This window comes from Dipodomys merriami, unplaced genomic scaffold, assembly GCF_024711535.1.
Source record: "Dipodomys merriami isolate MVZ:Mamm:240054 unplaced genomic scaffold, mDipMer1.0.p SCAF_596, whole genome shotgun sequence".
Classification (NCBI taxonomy): domain Eukaryota; kingdom Metazoa; phylum Chordata; class Mammalia; order Rodentia; family Heteromyidae; genus Dipodomys; species Dipodomys merriami.
In genome coordinates, this window is record NW_027206175.1 from 31,780 (window position 1) to 49,753 (window position 17,974).

Here is a 17,974-nt window from a genome sequence, read left to right on the forward strand (position 1 = left end):
CAGATCTCAGACTTCTAAGTAGCTAGGATTACAGGTGTGAGCCACCTGTACCCGGCCCTGACTGAATCTTGAAAAGAGAACACAGGAATAGGTCAAGAGACACACAGTATCAAAATGGGGATGGGAGGGATCGAGAGTTCTGACTGAGCAGTGGATCCATAAAAAGTCTGATCAGACTTACTCCAAACATGAAGGAACATCTTCAGTCTGGATATGGGATGCCTATAAACATTGTCAGGGACATGAAAGGAGCAGGGTTGGGATGAAGGTTTTAGGGAGCACTGTGGGATGAAGTGTCATTAAAAACTCTCAGCTCTGGGGCTGGGAAGTTGGCTCAGTGGTAGAGCGCTTGCCTTGCGTGCCTGAGGCCCTGGGTTCGATTCTTCAGCACCATATAAGCAAAATGGAAAGCCAGAAGTGGCGCTCTGGCTCAAGTGGTAGAGCACTATCCTTGAGCTGAAGAGCTGAGGGACAGGGCACAGGCCCAGAGTTCAGGCCCCACAACCGGACCCTCCCCCCCAAAAAAAACCTCTCAGTTCTGACAGCACAGATCAAGTGTTTGTCTTGAGAGTCCCCTGTTGTGCTGTGGCAATGCTCTTCCTGTGTATGTCTGTCTAGAGGGGGAGGTGTTTGCTCCTCATTTGTCATTAATTCTAGAGGACAGAGGAGCCCCATGAGTCCAGTAAACAGATGCTTTCTGGCAGCTTCTCACAGTGTTTCCTCCAGGCAGCACCAGGCTCTTTACTTGCTCTGATGAGGCAGCTGCATATGGGTCTGCAGGAATTTCTTGTCAAGAAATTAGAGAGTCATTCATTCATTACTCTAGAACAAAGAGTGGCAATGCCTAACTATAGGTTGCTTTGTTATTCCAATGTGTGTGCTACTGGCACTGGCTTGTCTCTTCAGTCTGCACAGGCTCAGGACAATACTATAGTCAGCTCGGACACACCAGCTTACACCCAGTCACTACTCAGAATGTGATGTCAAAGCTACTCCTGGTAATAGATGACAAGGCTGTTTAAGTCAGAATAAGATCACAGCAGAATGCACTACGATATCTTTTTGCTCCTCTGATTTAACAGCTTCTAAGCTAGTGTTTCCTGGCTTCCTATCCTTGTGGCGTAGTATGAGAGCCATCTAGGTTGTTGCAATGCATCAGCCAGGAGAAGGGTGTCTATAGTCAGAGTATGACACAAAAAATAGCATCTGTGGTGAGGTTAGACTTGGTGTTGGATTATAATTAAGCTATTTCTGCAAAGCTGGGAAGCATGGAAATGGACTGCCATTGTGAAATGGACATGGGATAATTTAGGAGACAACAAGGATCTGAGTAGCTCTCACCTGTAATCCTAGCTACTCAGGATGCTGTGATCTGAGTACTGAGGTTCAGAGACAACCTAGGCACAAATATCAGATAGTTTCTTTCTTCCAATTAACTAGCAAAAACGAACTAGAGCTGTGGCTGAAGTACTAGCCATAAGAAAAAGAGCTAAGGGTCAGCACTGAGCACATGCTAGCATGAAAAAAATGAGAAAGACATAAGAAGGGAAATTACAAGAAACTTACTGTGAACAATTAGACCTCTAATTATCTTTCTTTTTATTAGCAAGTATTGGTTGTACAAGAAGGAGGTTGTGACGTTCCCATACATGGATACAATGTATCACAGTCATACCCACTCCATCACCTACCCAGTCTTATTTCCAGTTAACACTAAAAAGCCAGAAGCAGTGAGGTAGCTCAAGTGGAAGAGTCCCAGCCTTGAGCAAAAAACTGAAGTGACATTACCAGGTTCTGAGTTGAAGCCCTAGTACAAGGACCACCACACCCAACAAAAATAAAATATTCCATGGGAATGAATGTAGATCTTGTAACATACAACTACAGAAAATAGTAATGTCTGGCATTGAGCTCCCTTAAATTATAAATAACATGAGGAAACAAAGGTCCAAAGTCTTTTTGAATAGCATTTTATTTTCTGAGGATAACAGAATAACAAGACATTGTTATTGTCTGTTCTGTCACATGGTGTTAGATATAAGTATGAGATACTCTGCAGGAAGAACCTCTGTGCAACTTCTGAGGAAACAGAAGTTGGCTGTTCTTTTAAGGGTGAAGGAAATACTTTGTATCTTTTGATGGCGGTGAATCTATGGGAAATCATCAACCTATTAAAAACTAGATATAGTTATAGAATTATATCATCTTATATTAAGAAAGGTCATTAAAGGCACTTTAAAACTAAACAAAGAGGGGCTGGGAAGGTGTCTGAATGGTAGAGTGCTTGCCTCACATGCATGAGGCCCTGGGTTCAATTCCTCAGAACCACATAAGCAGAAAAGCAGAAAGTGGTACTGTGGCTCAAGTGGTAGAGCACTAGCCTTGAGCTGAAAAGCTGAGGGACAGCTCCCAGGCCCTTTGTTCAGACCCCATGGCCAACAAAATACATACATGCATACATACATACATACTTACATAAACTAAGAATAAGAACTTTAAAAGAGTAAATTAATAGAAATTGAATATAACTTAAATAGCAATCTACAAATTTATACTGTTAAATTCATTGAGTACTTAAAAAATGGGGAAATTCAATTCTTTCCCATAATAGATTGTTAACTGAAAAATATAATTTGAGTGAGGGAATTTTGTGTACATGCCTATTACATATCATCTAATAGAAATGCCATGTAAGCCAGAACACAGAAGCCTCCCACAGAACATAGTGCTGTCTGAAAATGAACTCATGGAAAAATGGTACAAAACCTTGTTCAGAAGTCATACTAAAATTTTTCTGTGTATATGCTGATCCTGGGGTTAGAACTGAGGGCTTGGATGCTGTCTTTGAGCTAATTTTGCTCAAGACTAGTGCTGTGCCACTTGAGTCACAGCACCACTTCCAGGAGTGTTTTAGTAGTTTTTTGGAGATGAGTCTCATGGACTTTCTTTCATGGGCTGGCTTCAAACATTGGTCTTCAGATCTCCACCTCCTGAGCAGCTAAGGCTATAGGCATGATCCAGCAGTGCTGGGCTCCAAACTGACAATTTTCTCTCAAGAAATATCATTTCACACTGAAATAGTGAATCCAAATAGCTCATAATGGAACAAGGAATAATATTTCCACAGCAACCTATAGTGGATCTATTCGCATATACTGTGACAGATACCAAATGTTCCCAAATCAAATCTACCCTAACCATTTTTCTCTCATAGACCCTTCTTAAAGCAATTTCAGCAGGTTTTGTTAGTTTGTTTTGTGCTTATTCTAGGTCTTGAACTCGGGGCCTGAGTACCATATCTATGCTCCTTTTGCTTAATCTTAGCATGCTACCACATGAGCTACAACCCATTTCCTTTCTTTTGGTAGTTTTTTGGAGATGAAACTCACTGATTTTTCCTGCTGACAAGCTTCTGAATAGATGGGATTAAAGTTGTGAGCCACTTTCCCCCACCTTCATTGTTTACTTTTGTAGGAGCACATAAAGTACTTCCACCACATTTGTCCATTTGCCCTTCCCCTCACAATGCTACCCCCACCAAAAACCTTATAATAGCTTTCTTAATCCCTTGATTAAAGTAAACTAAGCAAAGAGACAATTAAAAATGATATGCTATGTCTTAGGTTGCCTTGATCTTAGCAGAGTATCACTTCAAGTTAAAAACTGATTAACAAAAATTAAAGAAAAATACCGAGGAGACTCAAAATTGAACAAAGTAAATCCTAATCTTCAAGTTTCAGGTCTCCAAGTAAAAGGAAAGCAGAAAATGTTGCGAGTTCCAGGTAACCAGTGAGGCTTGATAGTCAAATGTGATGTGTGATCCTGGAGTCTGAGGGGAGGATGAGCAGTACTAATGTATAAGTGTTTAAAATCCCTCACTTCAATGGTTATGCTGGGGTGAAGTTGAGAATGTCCTTGTTCAAGGTTTTGGGTATCATCATATTTATGACTTCATGAAATCCCATAACATCATGATGCCTCTTCCTGAAAATTCATTGAGTAATCCTAGCTACTCAGAAGGCTGAGATCTGAGCATCATGGTTTAGTTATCTCCAATTAATCACCAAAAAGATGGAAGTGGAACTGCAGCTCAAGTGGAAAATCACTAACCTTGAGGGGGAAAAAAAGCAAACAAGAACAGATTCTAAGCCCTGAGTTCAAGCCCTAGGAGTGGGAGTGGGGGGAGTTTGATTGAGAAGGAAGACAAAAGACAGTCAAAGCCAAGAGTAAAGTAGGTCCTAAAAGTTCAGAGATTACAACCTAGAATGCCTTTAACCAAGGATGCTTGTCTTAGTTGGGTTTTTCTTATTGTGATTTTTATAGGCAAACAGCATTGAATTGGAGAAAAAAATAGCTTTCTCAACCTAAACCAAATGTCAAAATGAAGAAAAAGCCTATCTTGTGCAAGCCTATAAAGCAGGAGTTACTGGAGGGGAATGAAGAAAGCCTAAAGAAGAGCTCAGCATCCCAGAGAATGGTGTGTCAGACCAGGAAGGCAAAGAGGAGGACCAGGAGCCAGAATCATCATGTGACTTCAACTCTGTGGATATGTGCAGAGTCATGTGTTCACTCACTAACTCTTAGGATTTTGTCATGGCTAGGACACTAAACTCGCTCCTTACTCAAATTTTCCCTTTCATCTGCTTGATCTCAAAACTTCTTAACTTGGGTGGCATTTTTTGTGCTTTTGAAATTTTTATTATTTCTCAAAAACAGCCTTTGAAGTGTTAAAAAGACATCTGGGTGAATAAAGTGGAAATTTTCGAGTTTTGTAAAAAAAAAAATTAATGAACTGAGGCAGTTGGAAGACCATGGGAAGAGGTGTAATAAGAATAGTCTCTTCCGTGGGAAAAGTCTCAACAGTTTTACCTTCAGCTCCATCTATAAGAAACCATTAACATTCTCTATTAGTAGAGTTATTATTTGTATAATTAAATTTGGAATTGGCACTTGATGATCCAAATATTAAGTACCAAGTCCACTGAGCAAAGTTGAGGTTGTCTGATATAAAGTTGAAGAGCCTACAAGTTTAAATTTTTCTTTAATATAATAAGTAACAGACTATTTTTCAAAATCTACTTGGTATGGCGAACTTGAATTGCTAGGCCTGGTAATACTTTTCATTGTAGGAACAACTAGTTTTTCTACATAGCTCTTACCCTATACCCTGATGCCCTACTCTGTTTTGTTAGCCTTGTCCAATACTTTGGGATGTAATCCTTTGGTTTATTTTTATCATTCTAAAGCTAGTCTCTATCATCATAGATATATCAGAATTGGCATGTTGGTCTAAATATCTGGGAATAAATCTATTTCTTCCACTGTTCTCCCCACAGACATCTTTAGGTAGAAAAATGTTGTTTCCTGCTCTTTGCCTTAGCACCATCTTCCTAGAAAAAACAGCACCATGAGAGCCAAGTAGAGGAAGCGAATGCGCAGGCTGAAGGGCAAAAGAAGAAAGAGGAGGCAGAGGTCTAAGTAAACCAGTTTGTGCACCCATCGAGGCCAGAGGAGCAGGAGGAATAAGGAATGCCATAGGCTGGGATGCTGAGATGTTGGACTGCATGCCGCTGTGATTTCCCAGTGGATCCAGAACTTTCATTGCCAAGATCATCTCTGAAAGACACACCTTGCTCATAACCAAGCATCCCCTGATGGTCCTGTGCCCCGGACCTGTGACATTCTGGACTAGTTCTGTTCATAGTTGTGGCCAAGTGTGACACATGTACAATAAACCATCTCTTTTGCTGTTGCAAGAAAAAAAAAGGAAAGAAAAATGTTGTTTCCTTATTGAAAATTCACCCATTTCAAATATTTTGTGAAAGTTTCTTTTTTGTTTATTGTTTTTTGGATTTTGTTTTGTGTTTTGTCAGTCATGGGACTTTAATTCTGGGCCTAAGCACCGTCCCTCGTTCTTCAGCTCAAGGCTAGCACTCTACCACTTGAGCCACAGTGCCACTTCTGGTTTTCTGAGTAGTTTATTGAGATAAGAGTCTCAGGGACTTTCCTGCCTGGGCTGGCTTTGAACCATGATCCTCAGATCTCAACCTCTTGAGTAGCTAGGATTGCAGGCTTGAGCCACCGGTATCTGGCTGGAAGATTTTTATATGTGGATTTATGGAGGGTTGTATTTGTTTTCTACTTTTCAAACCCTTATTTAATGACCATTATTTTGGTTTTGAGCAATTTTATTATTTTAATTTGGGACATTGCTTTATTTTGTTTTGTTTTTGCCCATAATGGTATTTGAAATCAGGGTCTCATACTCACCTTACTTGAACCACTGCTCAAGTCCAGCTCTTTGCTTGTTGAAGATGGAGTTGCAGACTTTTCTGCCTGGCCTGGCTTTGAATCACCATTCTCCAGATCTTAGCCTCCTAATTGAATTTTATGTGTTCAATAGTGTGGAATGTAAGCCAGGCATGGGAAGCTAACAACTATAATCCTAGCTATTCAGGAGACTGAGATGTGAAGCCAATCCCAAACATAAAAGTACGTAAGTCTCTCAACTCTAACAAACTTCTCAGAAAAGGCTAGAAGTGGTGCCATGGCTCAGGTGGTAGAATGCTAGCTTTGAGCAGAAGAAGCTCAAGACAGCACCTAATCCCTGAGTTCAAGCCTCTGCCTGTTGGGGTAGGGGGCAGAAGATTGGGTTTCAAACAGTCAATTGGAAACTCTTCTTCCCAACATTTCATGATCAGTCTTCCCTCTCTTCCTTCATAAAGGCCACAGTACTACATGTTTTCTACCAGAGTCATAGAAACTGGTAATATTAAGTGCTTTTTGTTTTACATTCAATTCACTTTGGAACTTTAAAAAACTTCTATAACTTATAATAAAGATTTATACTACTGAAAATTAACTGATTTTTTGAAAAGCATACAAAAAAATCTTTGTCAAGGGTCCCAGTGAATACTAAGGAACATTATTGGGAAATTTTTACTTGGTTGCTTGTCTGTTGCATCATTTAAACACATGTGGAATTTGGGGTTTTTCAACATTTTACCACCAAATCTTCAACAAACTACATTGCCTCATTGGATTTTGCTTCAAAAGTTATAAAATATTTTGACATGTTTTTGGTTTGGTCTTTTGGGGATTTTGGCTTTTGGAGTGGTAGTTGGCAAGTACGTAGGCTTGAACGGAGGTCTGGTATCTTGCTTAGATTATTGTGCTCAATGCAGTCACTGTGTCATTTAAGTCACATTTCCACTTCTGGCTTTTTGCTACTTAATTGAAATAAGAATCTTGAGGATTTGTTTCCTTGGGTTGGCATCAAACTGTGATCTTCAGATCCCACCTTCATGAGCAGCTGAAATTACAAGAATGAGCCAAACCCTGGATATATTGTACTACCTATAAAACCAAAAGATGGACAAAATTCTGAAGCAAGTGTGTATGATATGTATTTTACATAATTATATAGACAAATATAATCATGTAAGTGTGTGTGTGTGTGTGTGTGTGTGGGTGTGGGTGTGGGTGTGGGTGTGTGTGTGTGTGATTTTAAATGTGTAGAGGGAAATGAAGATGTATTGAGGAAAGATTTCACCTAGCGTTTTTCATAGACTGGGCTACAATACATTCATCATCCCATCCATCTGCATCCTTCCCTAAGATATGCACATCCTCTGGTGGTATCATGGTTATTTTTTGTGTGTGAGAGCCACTACCGAGGCTTGGATTCAGGGCCTGGATGGTGTCCCTTAACTTTTGTTGTTGTTGCAAGGCTGGTAGTCTGCCTTTTGAACCACAGCTCAGCTTTCTGTCTTTTTCTGGTTAATTGGAGGTAAGGGTCTTTTTACATGGGTTGGCTTTGAACTGGGATCCTAAGATCTCAGCCTTCTGAGTAGCTAGGATTACAGGCCTAAGCCTCCAGTGTCTAGCTTTTCATTATTACTTTTACAACCTACATACTCATACACATCCCTTGCATCCAAAAATCTGACAGTTCAGGCTAACTGACAAGATGTGAGGAAAGATGGCTGAGTGGATAAGTTTCCAAATGGGCATCTAGCCATATTAATATCATTTTGGTAGGTAACTTACCCTTTAGTGAGCACATATTTCCTCTTTCACTCTTTCTTTAGAAGTCAGTGAAATGTTTTTGATATATCTTTCAAATATTATCTCCCAAACAGGAGATAATATTTTAATATATTTGACAATATTTCAGATGAGGGGTCTTCGTTGTCTGGAGCTCTGTGGGAAGAAGGCATCCAGCTGGGCTGTAGGCACAGAGTTGATGTTTTCTATCTGCTGGTTGCAGAGAAAAAGGTTTTCTTCCTGGGAAGGCTTTGAATCCAAACCCTCTGCTTTCAGGCTTCTGAGGATTACAAGCATAAAGCACCACCAACTGGCTCATTTTAGAAGCCTTAGTTGCTTTTCATTCATCCCTTTTTTCCTGCAAGGTTGATCTAGGCAGCCTGGTTGTACCTCATGATAAAGTGATTTTTATAATACTTTGCCTCTGCCATTTCTGAAACTTATTTCCTCAGTACTGGGTATATGAAGTTGATCTAAACCCAGTAACATTTTCCTTCTGAGATGTTAGGTAGCTTATTTAAATCATTTATCCTTTGCTTTGGCAAAGCAATCAAGATGTTTCTGTAAAACCCAATTTCATGAGAGTATTATAGTTAGAAATTATCATATGCACTCTTCAGTATAGTCTATGCTTTATTTTATTGATTTATTGATTTATTTATTTAGGTCAGTCGTGGCGCTTGAACTCTGGGCCTAAGCCCTTTCCTTCAGCTCTTCAGCTCAAGGCTAGTGCTCCACCACTTGAGCTACAGCACCACTTCCAGTTTTCTGATGGTTTACTGGAGATTAGAGTTTCACGGAGTTTCCTGCCCAGGCTGGTTTTAAACCATGAGCCTCAGATCTCAGCCTCCTAAATAGCTAGGATTACAGGCGTGAGCCACAAGTGCCCGGCAGTCTCTGCTTTTATAAACTTATAAGACTGGTTGGAAGAATGATGATTGTTGAATTAATTTAGTAACTATTCTATAGATTTTATTCCTTAAGGCTTATTAACTCAAAAAGGGATTAAATACATTCAGAATAGTGGAATGTGGCAACTACTGATTTGATGTATGTGGACAAATGATCAGATTTCTTATGATTACTAAAAAGATTTCTTCAAATTTCCAGTGGTAGGCTGCTGTGCTAACTTGGAGGAGACAGTGGTGATGCTGGAGCTCTGAAAACTGGCTATGAAGCAGAATTTCAGAGGAGAGCATTTGCTAAGGATATAATTTCCAAGGCTCATACCAAATATATTGAACTAGATTGCCCAATGATGAACAACGGGTCATATTTTGTTTGTTGGTTTGTCTTGTGAAAATTTAAATTTTGAGCCTGGGTACTGTCCCTTAGGTTTTTTTTTTGTTCTGAGCTAATGTTCTACCTCTTGAACCACAGCGTCACTTCCAGATTTTTGGTGGTTAATTGAAAGTCAGTCTTACCAAATTTCCTCTTTGGGCTTGTTTCAAACCTCATCCTCAGATATTGGCCTTGGGGGTAGTTAGGATTCCAGGTATGAGCCACCAGTACCCGGCTAGCATCACATTTTAAAAGTATTCTCTAGGTTAGTCTGGTGTGTCTGGTTACAATTTGAGAACATTGGTTCCGGTGGGTCATGTCAGATTTAGAGTAAAATCAGAACTTTTCTTCCTGTAACAAGTAGCACACAATATCTAATTTATTCCTGTCTTCATCTCTGATCTCTTTCTTCTTCATTGTACCAGTCCTTCCTTGTTCCATGAACCTCAGCATGTCAGTGCTGTCTTCCTTTTCTTAAACAAGTCAGGTCCGTTCCCACCATGGGGGATGTACTTGCTGTTCTTGCTACCTGGAACATCTGCTCCTAGAAAATTGCATGGATGATGGCCTTGCTTTCAGATCAAATGTCCCCTCCTCGGGGATGTCTCTGCCTATCCCCACTGTGAAGTTGTACCCACAATACCACCAATGTCATGCCTCTGATTTATAGAAATTGTCATTATGATTTCTGGTTTTCTTCTCAGCATGAAATAGGCATGGAGGCAGCCACATTCACTTCTGTTTCTCCAACCCCTAGTGCCTGGTCTTTAGTGCTCAGGAGCCTTAGCATGGGAATAAGCCTGTTCCAGCTCAAGTAATCCTAGCTACCAGTCAGGACAGCTCATCAAGCTGTAGCCTGGTGTCTAGCAGTCATTTCCTCTCATCCTTTGTGCTCTCTGTGTAGCTGAGTCCACCTGATGGCCAGATCAGTGCCTGAAACCTATCTGCTGCCATGGCAAAAGTATCTGTGATGTCATAGAAGTTATGGCCATTGTTTTGTGAAGCTGTGAGGACACCCACCCCCACAAAAGGTCACCCAGACAGGGATCTCCCATGCCCAGAAGTACATTAAAAAGTTCAGCAACCAAACCATCCCTCACCCCCTGATGCACTCAGTGTGTTTCCATTTCTTTAAAAAAAAAAAAAAGAAAAAGAAAAGAAAAAATCAAGACATGCCTTTGATGATTTGTCACAGAATTATTGAAACATAATATATAATTTTATATGAGTATTTGTTAGACTTTGTCCATCTCTGGAGCCATTGGAATATTTATATGTGTTTGCAGCTTGGGAACAATAATAATCTTTAATTCAGTATAGTCAGAGACTATAGTTCAGAAGGCTCTTTTGAGACTCTTTTGGAGAGAATGCTAACTTTCCATCTACAGGTGGCCATCTTGGTACAGGAATTGAGTAGATTATCATAGGATAAGAAGCTTGTCCTTATTTCTACTGACTTTTCTCTGGGGTCAGGGAGGGTGATCCAACGGCATATGTGTCTTTGCTATCCTGGAGGGGCCCAGACTTCCTCTCAAAGTCTAATGCCATGATGGTAAAAGAGGCTAAAACTCAGAACCCACCTTCCTATACAACTAGGATTATAGGCCTGAACCTTGTACATACAACTCATAGCCCTTTTTTGGGACATAATGTGGTCAACTTAATTATATTCACTTCATACATAGATGCACAAATGTATATACACATGTATTTATTCATCTATTAATAAACAGTATTATATCCACACACAAATATATATTTATATAATTATAATCAAAGTTATATCACCACTTTCTCCAATAATTTTTACATTGGTTTGTGAAAAAATACCCTTGAGACTAAAAATGTTAAATGCTCTCATAGTTTGAAAAAATCATATTCAGTCTTATATAATATATTATATATAATATAGTGTAAAGAATATAACATGTATTTACATATAACTAATTTAATTATGGATTTCCTTCCCAATTAATTACAGAACCATTTAGACAATGATAATTGTCTAAATCTAAATCTATTTTACTGTTGTCAGGAAATACATTATTATAATAAGGCTTGCAAAATTCACAGTGGTGAGTTACAAAGCCTCAATAATTAAAATATACAACTAGGATGATAGAAATAAAATAATAGAAAAAGGAAGAATGGGAAATTGTGGGAAGGAAAAAACCTCCACAACCCAAACCTCCACAACCCATGCATTTTTTTTCCCAAAATCTTTAGAGACTTAATATATTGGAATCAACACTTACAGGCACTACCCAAACAGAAAACAATCACAAATTTAGAATTCAGCTATTCTAGTCTCAATCCATGCCTTCTCTCAGACAAGCAAGTATTCATCATCAATCTCCTTTTTAAAACAATTCATGTGTATGAGTCTTCTCCATTAACAATTTGATATACCAGAATTTGTTCAGAGTAGGTACTTGTGGCTCACACCTGTACTCCTAGCTACTCAAGACTGACATGGAAGGAAAACATTTGGCTTGTCATTCTTTAATGACAGCAGGGAAGCTCAGATGTGTTTAGTATGTAAAAGACCCTTAGGTCATTACTCAGAAGCATAATAAAGAAATGGAAAGGAAGAAAAAGGGAAGAAATATATGTATATGTTACATTGGGTAGGTTTGTGTACATATGTGTCTGTCTATATGTACATAGGCATACATATCCTTTAAAATGTGTATTGTATTGAATGTTTCCATTTTAATCCCCCTTTCTATCCTCTCCCTGCCCTGTACCTGCCATTACTTCTGATTTCACTGTTAGTTCCCTACTTTTGTCCATCTGGAGTCTGTCCATACTGCTTTTCTGGTGGACTTCTTGACATCAATCATTCATTTTCCTAAATTTTACAGATCTGACATGCAATGTAACTATTTTAGAAATGATAGTGAGGGACAACTTCAAAAAATCAATTTCAGAGAGTTCCGGGAAGATGGCGGAGGAGAAGCTGGAATCTGAACAAGCTCTCGCATAGAAAGCAGCTTTAGAGTTCCAGTGAACAGTCCTAAGCCAGAGAATCACACCAAGTGTGCCATCACAGGACAGAGAGTTAGACAAGAGAGGGGAAGCCAAGGCAAAAAGAAGCACCCGAGTGGTCGCCAGCAGCCGCCACGGCGGCGGCGGCGGCGGCAGGGTCGCAAGCGGCAGAGACCACAGCCGGGGGCCATACCTGAGCGCTCACACAGAGAGTCCGGGACGAAGGAGCCAGACGCAGCGGCCGAGCGGATTCTACTCAACACCAGCAAGAACCAACAAAGAGCGGACATCTTCACCCTGCAGCTTGCAGACCAGAGACGTCCCAGGATCCAAGACTCGGCACCAGAGACGACCCAGGATCCAAGACTCGGCGTGAGTACAAGCCCGACATCCTCACTCCTCAGGGAGCAGAGGAAGGAAGGCCACCCCTCCCCCCCCAGCACCGGTGATCTCCATCTTGGATACCGACAAAGCTCGGAGGAGCTGCTAGCTCCAGCTCAGGCCTTGGAATAAAACGAGTCATTTAGCAAGCAGGTCACAAGAATTTAACTGCGAAGTGACCTGCCAGACTCAGCTCCATCCAGGGAAAAGTCACCCAGCTCAGGCGCCAGCCATCAGAGTGCCTAGCCTCACTGGGTAACCAGAGCCAGAGGCTGCCCCTCCCTCTAGCAGCCACCACAATCAATTGAAAAACAGAAACCCTGAGAATGGCTCCAGGCTGGGCACTGTGAGCTTTATCACAAAATAGCCCCAGGGAAAAGCTACTGTTTGTTGAAAGGCCTCAACTCTACCCAGAACCTAGCCTCATCACCACATCCCCCTCTTTTGTGACTCTCAAAGCAGACCACCCTCCCATTAAACTAACCTGGGAGGGGGATCTCAAAATCTTGGGTAAAGCAGAGCATTTTTCTGCCTCTTCCAACCAACCGACTTAAGAAACCAATCAAGCCACAGGACCTCAAGCTGACCAGAGACTCCAACAAGAGACTGGTTGCAGACAAAAGGGAGATACAGGATTCTTCCCACTCCTCCCCCCCCCCAAAAAAAAATCAAAAGACTTTTTTTTTTTCTTCTTCTTCTTCTTTTCTTTTTTTTGCTTGTTTTTTGTTTTTTGTTACCTTATATATATATATATATATGTATATAAATTTTTTCCCTTCTAAAACTTTTATTAATCTTTAATTTTTGCCTCTTCTGAAAAAATAATTGTTTTCCAGTAACTTTTTTTTTCTCATCTTATAATTTTTATTTCAGAATTACGTGAATGAGAGTTTTCCTTTCTTTTCTTGTCTTCTTTCTCTTTTTCTTTCTTTCTTAATTATCTTTTAGTTTTTTGTCTAGCTCTACTGAACTTCTGATCTTTTCTTCTCCCTTAAAGCTTTTCACATCTCCTCTATGTCCCTCCCCTTCTCTGAACATATTCACATTCCTCTCTAAATAGACGGTCTTTTAACCTCTATAATAACATTAATTTTTACGTTTCTATTCTTTTTCTGGTCTCTCTTTATTCCCCTTTCCATCTCTTCTTTTTCTCTCTCTCTCTACTTGCATCCTACCCAACCCATTTCCTGCATTGTGATTAGGACATAGTTAACTCTCCCTGTGCCTCCCCACACCAATCTATTCCTATTTTTTACCCACATCTCTCCCTAATCCTAATAATTTCTGGTTTTCCAAATTCTTTTCTGCTGTTCGAAGTCCTTTAACATATAGTCGTTTGATGTTGAATAGATGTATCTGTTGAACTAGATTGTATCTGTAGACTATTGACTGTACAAATGCAAACTTTGGTTGATAGTTGCCTTAAGATAGTGTTCTAGCACAAAACTGGTGCAATCTTTATCTCAAATGGGCCGAGTAAGCCGGAAAAACACAAGAAAAATGGCAAACTCGGGTATCTCAATTCCCAACCTTGATAATCAGGGATTAGAACAGATAAAGAATAATCCAGAGGAGAGTTCCCAAATAGCTCTACAAACACTAATAGCAAACATGATAAATGAGAAGTTTGACAATGTACAAAGGACTCTGTATGAGCGTGATAGGGAGAGAGAGGAGGCATCCCAGAAGTTTATACAGGAATATCATAAGCGTGAGGAAGCTTCTCAAAAACTGATACAGGATTTGCGTGAACAACTTGAGAATACTCAAAGAGAAAGGGAGGAATGGCGTGAGCAGGCAGAGAACACTCAAAGAGAACTGCAGGAATCCCACAGAAGGGAGGAAACTAATCAAAGAGTAATTCACGAATTAAGAGACCAGGTAGAGAATACACAAAGATCACTAAAGACATTCATGGAATCCATTAACAAAGAGCTGAAGGAAGTCAGGGAGACCACAAAGGGAATGCTGAATGGAACCCAACAGAAGGAATGGGAGTCCAAAGAAACCATAACCAATCAACTAAGTGATTTGAGAACAAACACTGAACACCAAATTAAGGAAGTAAAGAAATTCATACAAGACCTAAAACAGAGCTTCAACAAAGAACTTGAAGCCATCAAAGCTGACCAATTAGAAGGAAAAGAGATTAAAAACAAAGTAGAGAGTCTTGACAGCAGGTTAGACCATGCAGAAGATCGAATCTCAGGGATTGAAGACAGCCTAGATATTATAGAGAAAGAACATACAACCATCCAAGACAAGTCCAAGAAATATGATAGGTCTATCCAACACCTGGAGGACACCATCAGAAGGCCCAATCTAAGGATAATGGGTGTAGAGGAGCACCTAGAAACAGAAGTTAATGGTCTAGGAAATTTGTTTAACAGGATCCTAGCAGAGAACTTCCCAAACATACAAAAAGATAGGCCTATTCAGATACAAGAAGCTTTTAGAACCCCAAATAGACCAGACCAGAATAGGACATCCCACCGTCACATTATAATCCACACAGGATCAACCCAGACCAAGGAAAAGATCCTTAAAGCTGTCAAGGAGAAAAGGTTAATCACCTATAAAGGGAAACCAATTAGAATTACCTCAGATTTCTCAGCAGAGACAATCAAAGCAAGAAGAGCCTGGAATGACGTATGCCATGCCCTAAAAACAAACAACTATCAACCAAGAATACTGTACCCAGCTAAACTCTCCTTCATAACTGAAGGCCAAATAAAAACCTTCCATAGCAAAGAAAAATTGAAACAATACATCTCCACCAAACCAGCCCTGCAAAAGATTCTTAAAGATGTCCTACACATAGAAAACCAACAAGAACGCAACAAAGGCCAAGAAACTGCACCCAAAATGAGAATCCAAGAACCTTAGGAAGAACGCAGTTTTCACAGCCCCCAAGAAGGTGGATAACATGGCAGGAACTCCCAAATACCTCTCAGTCCTATCTCTTAACGTTAACGGACTGAACTCTCCAATTAAGCGACATAGACTGTCTAGTTGGATTAAAAAACAAGACCCTTCTATCTGCTGCCTGCAGGAGTCACATCTTGCCCGTAAAAACAAACATATTTTCAAGGTTAAAGGCTGGAACAAAATCTACCAAGCAAACGGCCCTCATAAACAGGCGGGAGTTGCAATCCTAATATCAGATAAAATAGACTTCAAATTAAAATTCCTGAGAAGAGATAGAGAAGGTCGCTACATACTAATTAAAGGATCTCTCCTTCAGGAGGATATTACAATTCTCAATATCTATTCGCCAAACAATGGAGCACCCAAATTTATCAAAGAAACACTACTTTCCCTCAAATCCCAGATAGATCCAACGACATTAATCGTTGGGGATTTTAACACACCACTCTCCCCACTAGATAGATCAACTCGGCAAAAACTCAACAGAGAAACCGCAGATCTAAACAGCTGCATAGATCAACTAGACTTAACAGACATTTACCGAACATTTCACCCAGCAGCATCAGAATACACGTTCTTCTCAGCAGCACATGGAACGTTTTCTAAAATAGACCACATTTTAGGCCACAAAGCAAACTTGTCTAAATTCAGAAACATTGAAGTTATACCTTGCATTCTCTCTGACCACAAGGGAATAAAATTAGAACTCAACACCAAAAGCCACCAAAGAAAGTCCGGTATCACATGGAGGCTGAACAACACACTGCTGAATCATGAGTGGGTCATGGAAGAGATTAGAAAGGAAATTCAAATGTTCATGCTATTCAACAAAAATGAACACACAAATTACCAGCTCCTCTGGGACACAGCAAAGGCAGTACTCAGAGGCAAGTTTATAGCTCTGAGCTCCTACATCAACAAATTGGAGAGATCGGAAACTAACAATTTAATGACACATCTAAACCTCCTTGAAAAAGAGCAGCAAGATAAACCCCAATCCAGTAGACGGAAAGAAATAATCAAAATTAAATCAGAATTAAATGAATTAGAATCCAAAAAAACTATAGAAAGAATCAAGAAAACAAAGAGTTGGTTCTTCGAAAAACTTAACAAAATTGACAGACCCTTAGCAAACCTTATCAGAAAAAGGAGAGAGCACACCCAAATTAATAAACTCAGAGATGAGAATGGAAACATCACCACGGAAACAACCAAGATTCAGAACATTATAAGGGAATACTTCTCAAAACTTTATGCTAATAAGTTTGAGAACTTGACAGAAATGGACCTTTTCCTAGCAAATATTGACATGCCAAAACTAAACCAAGATGAGTTAAACCAGCTTAACAGGCCCATATCAAGCATTGAAATAGAAACAGCAATAAGAGACCTCCCAGCTAAGAAAAGTCCAGGACCAGATGGTTTTACAGCGGAATTTTACAAGGCCTTCAAAGCAGAGCTCACACCAATACTCCTCCAACTCTTCAATGAAATTGAAAGAGAAAGCTCACTACCAAACACATTCTATGAAGCCATCATAACCCTCATCCCAAAACCAGGCAGGGACTCATCAAAGAAAGAAAACTATAGACCCATTTCTTTGATGAACATTGATGCAAAACTTCTCAACAAAATTTTGGCCAATCGACTTCAACAATTCATCCAAAAAATCATACACCACGATCAAACAGGATTCATTTCAGGGATGCAAAGCTGGTTCAATATACGCAAATCAATTAATATTATTCATCACATCAACAGGAGCAAGACTAAGAACCACATGGTTATCTGAATAGATGCAGAAAAAGCATTTGACAAGATCCAACACCCCTTTATGATGAAGGTTCTGGAAAAATTAGGAATCCATGGAACATTCCTCAATACAATAAAGGCTGTATATGACAAACCTACAGCCAGCATTATACTCAATGGTGAAAAACTAAAGCCATTTCCTCTTAACTCAGGAACAAGACAAGGATGCCCACTCTCTCCACTTCTCTTCAATCTAGTATTAGAATGCCTAGCTACAGCAATAAGACAAGATGCAGACATAAAGGGGATCCAAATAGGGAAAGAAGAAATAAAACTCTCCCTCTTTGCAGATGACATGATCTTGTATTTAAAGAATCCCATACACTCCACTCCCAAATTACTCAAGCTGATTCAAAACTTTGGCAAAGTAGCAGGTTATAAAATTAACCCCCAAAAATCAATGGCTTTTCTATATGCCAACAATGAGAAAAGTGTGGCTGAAATTAGGAAAGCAACTCCATTTGTAATAGCCCCACAAAAAATAAAATACCTAGGAATTAACTTAACCAAAGAAGTGAAGGACCTCTATGATGAAAAC

General features: G+C 39.8%; 1 long non-coding RNA gene across 2 annotated transcripts in view; it reads left to right on the plus strand.

Moving 5' to 3' along the window:
- The window catches only part of LOC138813394 (uncharacterized), a 31,736-nt gene extending 26,948 nt beyond the window's left edge, over positions 1-4,788 (plus strand). For both annotated transcript variants that reach the window (XR_011367769.1, XR_011367768.1), the window contains one exon: positions 4,324-4,788. This is a non-coding gene — a long non-coding RNA (uncharacterized lncRNA). The remainder of the gene's footprint in view (positions 1-4,323) is intronic.
- The last annotated feature ends 13,186 nt before the right edge of the window (positions 4,789-17,974 follow it).